General features: G+C 42.7%; 1 non-coding gene across 1 annotated transcript; it reads right to left on the bottom strand.

The window, feature by feature from the left end:
- Positions 1–1058: 1058 nt before the first annotated feature.
- LOC122151088 lies at positions 1059–1166 on the bottom strand. Its single transcript, XR_006163964.1, has one exon. It is a non-coding gene; the product is annotated as a U6 spliceosomal RNA (small nuclear RNA).
- Positions 1167–3711: the final 2545 nt, after the last annotated feature.

Below are 3711 nucleotides of genomic sequence, written 5' to 3' on the forward strand. Positions count from 1 at the left end.
TTTGTTAGGGAAGTAACAGGCTACAATTCAGGATCAGGAACAACTCAGGATACAGTTCTTTGATCAGGACAGCTTCTCCTCAGCCCTGCCCTGGCACACTTCTCTCTGGCCGCAGCCACTGCCTTGCTTAGGCAAGTGTTACAAAGCTTTTTTATCTGTGATGGTAGGTGTCCAGAGGAGCACCCCTCTCTACCAGAAAATCTCCTGCCCAAAGGCACTCAGCTTTCTCATTCCGTGGGCCGGGCAGCCCACTGCTGGGTCTCATGCCGGTCTCCTGGCTCTGCTGCCTCTGCTGCCACCATCTCTGTCATCTCTCTGTTGTCTCTCTGCCATCTCAGTGCAGGGATCTTGAGTCCAAAAAGGCACTCCATCCCTGCTTCTTCTTTCTTGATGGCAGTGAGATCCCCCCTCTCTGCCTCTGGGACGGCTCATTTTAAGCCTAGCAGATGGCAAAACTGACCAATCCCCATGCCAGGGTTCCATAGGCCTTATTTCCATGGTCCCACCCCATTGACACAGGGTGTCAATGTACCTTATTTACATTATTAGCAAGCTATCCAGTCCCGTTGGTGGGCCACAAGCACCTCACATTTGCATAACCTTACCAGTCATCTGGGAGCTCTGGTAGCATAGTGGCTAAGACACTTGCCTGCTAACCAGACAGCTGGCGGTTCAAACCCATCAGCCACTCCTCGGAAGGAAGGTTGGGCAATCCTACTTCCGTAGTGATACTGCCTCGGAAACCCAAGGAGGGGTCGCTATGAGTCGGGTTTGACTCAACTGCACATAACAACAACAACAACAACCAGTCATCTGGTGGCACTTTGTTTAAAGCACTAGGCTAACTAAAAGGTCAAGGGTTTGGACCTACGAGCCATTCCACAGGAGAAAGATGAAGCAGTCTGCTTCTATTTGTTGCAAATGCCTTTTTGTCTTTCCTTCTTTATATATACATCCATTCCTTTTATTGTTTATTTTTTCCCTTGTGATTGTTTTTAACCAAAAATGGATCATTACATATTTTCCTTTTTCATGTTTTACTGTATTTTTTTTTAACTAAAAATATAAAAATGTTCCATGAACTTGTATGTCATCCTTGCACAGGGGCCATGCTAATCTTCTCTGTGTCATTCCAATTTTAATATGTGTGCTGCCAAAGTGAGCACGCAAATACCTTTTTCAACAACATAAACAGATTGTATCTTAGACCTCAGGAAATGGAATACACAGGAATTAAATAGACTACATCTGTAGAATGAGATGATGAAGAAGCTAAATATCATCAGTCAGAACAAGGCCAGTGCCGACTGAGGAACAGACATCAACTGATCACATGCAAGTTCAAGTTGAAGCTGAAGAAAATTAAAGCAAGTCCACAAGAGCCAAAATAAGACCTTGAGTATATCCCATCTGAATTTAATATATCCCACCTTCAGAGATAATCAGAAAAATGGATTTGACACACTGAACATCAATGCCCAAAGACCAGAGGAATTGTGGGATGACATCAAGGACATCATACATGAAGAAAGCAAAAGATCATTAAAAAGACAGGAAAGAAAGAAAGAAAGAAAATGGATGTCAGAAGAAACTCTGAAACATACTCTTGAATGCAGAGTAGCTAATGCAAAATGAAGAAATGATAATAAAAGAGCTGAGCAGAATACTTCAAAGGGTGACTCCAAGAAGACCAAGTAAAGTATTATCATCATCATGGAATGTACAGAGACCTGGAGTTAGAAAACCAAAAGGGAAGAACACGCTCAGCATTTCTTGAGCTGAAAGAACTGAAGAGGAAATTTAAACCTCTAGTTGCAATATTGAAAGATTCTATGGGCAGAATATTGAATGATGCAGGAAACATCAAAAGAAAATGGAAGGAATATAGAGTCACTGTACCGAAAAAGAACTGGTCTATGTTCAGCCATTTTAGGAGATAGCAGATAATCAAGAACCAATGGTGCTGAAGGAAGAAGTCCAAGTACACTGAAGGCATTGGTGAAAAATCAGGCTGCAGTAATACCCATTAATGAATAAGCATTGATATTCCACCCACTGATGGCATACCTACTGAGATGTTTCAACAAACAGATGTACTGTTGGAAGTGCTCACTTGTTTATGCCAAGAAATTTGGATGATAGCCACTTGGTCAACCCACTGGAAGAGATCCATATTTGTGCCTGTTCCAAAGAAAGGTGGAGAATGGAGAAATTGTCAGTGTCATTAATATCACACATAGTAAAATGATGCTGAAAATAATTCAAAACAGTTGCAACAGCATTTAGCAGGTGCCAAAGAGGCAAGGAGGCCGTGTATTCTGATCTCCTCTAACCCCACAAGAGGAAGACAGAATCACCATCAGTAGCCCAAGGCTTATCCCTGCTAGGCCAGACATGCCATCTCCCTCCAACCTTTTTACCAACCCTGGCACTAACCGTTCCTCCCGCAGAACCCACCACCTCTCTGCTGGGCTCAATAATTTGTGGCAGTGGCCACAGAGAACTCACAGATCATGGGGTTTATTAGGGAAGCAACAGGGTACAATTCAAGTTCAGGAACACGATCATTCTCTCTCAGCCTGCTGTCTGTCAGACGACAGTCTCTCTCAGTCTCTTTCCCAGCAGTGTGTGTCGCTCAGTTTCTCTCCCAGCAGTACGTTTTTTCAGTCTTTCTCCCAGCAGTGTGTGTCTCTCACATCTCTCTTTCAGCAATGTGTGTCTCTTGTGTCTCCCAGCTGTCAGTGAGAGATTTCTTCTGCCTCTAGGAGGGGATTTCATTTTCTCTTTTGAGCCTGACAGAGTGGCCAAACTAACCAATCCTAACATCAGAATTCTATACACCTGAGAGAGAGCAAACTTCCCAAAAGATTGCTTCATGCCACTCTCAACAGAAATACCCCAAGTGGATAACTTTAGCCATCAGGAGCTATTCAGTTGCTCATGGCAAATTCCACCATGGAGTTTACAAAGACTCATGGCTAGAAAAACCACACTGTGTAATTTACTACATTGCAGCAGGGAGCTGCCAGAAATTCAAGCTGGATTCAGAAGAAGACATGGAACAAGGGATATCACTGCTGATGTCAGATGGATCTTGGCTGAAAGCAAAGAATACCAGAAAGATATTCACCTGTGTTTTACTGACTATGCAAAGGCATCCAATTGTATGGATCATAACAAATTATGGATAACATTGCAAAGAATGGGAATTTTAAAACACTTAATTGTACTCATGAAGAACCTGTACATAAACCAAGAGGCTGTCATTCAAACAGCACAAGGGGATACTGTGTGTTTTAAAATCAGGAAGGGCATATGTCAGGGTTGTATCCTTTCACCATACTTCTTCAATCTGTATGTTGTTGTTTTTGTTAGGTGCCGTTGAGTCGGTTCCGACTCCCAACGACCCTGTGTACAACAGAACGAAACACTGCCCGGTCCTATGTGCTGGGCAAATAAGGATTGGAGGAAGACACATTAACAACCTGGGATATGTAGATGACACTACCTCACATGCTAAAAGTGAAGACTTGAAGCACTTACTGATGAAGACCAAAGACTAAAGCATTCAGTATGGATTATGCCTCAACATAAAGAAAATAAAAATCCTCACAACTGGACCAATAAGCAACATCATGATAAACAAAGAAAAAATTGAAGTTGTCAGGGATTTCATTTTACTTGGATTCACGATCAATGCCCATGGAAGCA

Source organism: Orycteropus afer, unplaced genomic scaffold, assembly GCF_000298275.1.
Source record: "Orycteropus afer afer isolate SDZICR_OR568_19922 unplaced genomic scaffold, OryAfe1.0 scaffold00295, whole genome shotgun sequence".
In the NCBI taxonomy this organism is placed as follows: Eukaryota; Metazoa; Chordata; class Mammalia; order Tubulidentata; family Orycteropodidae; genus Orycteropus; species Orycteropus afer.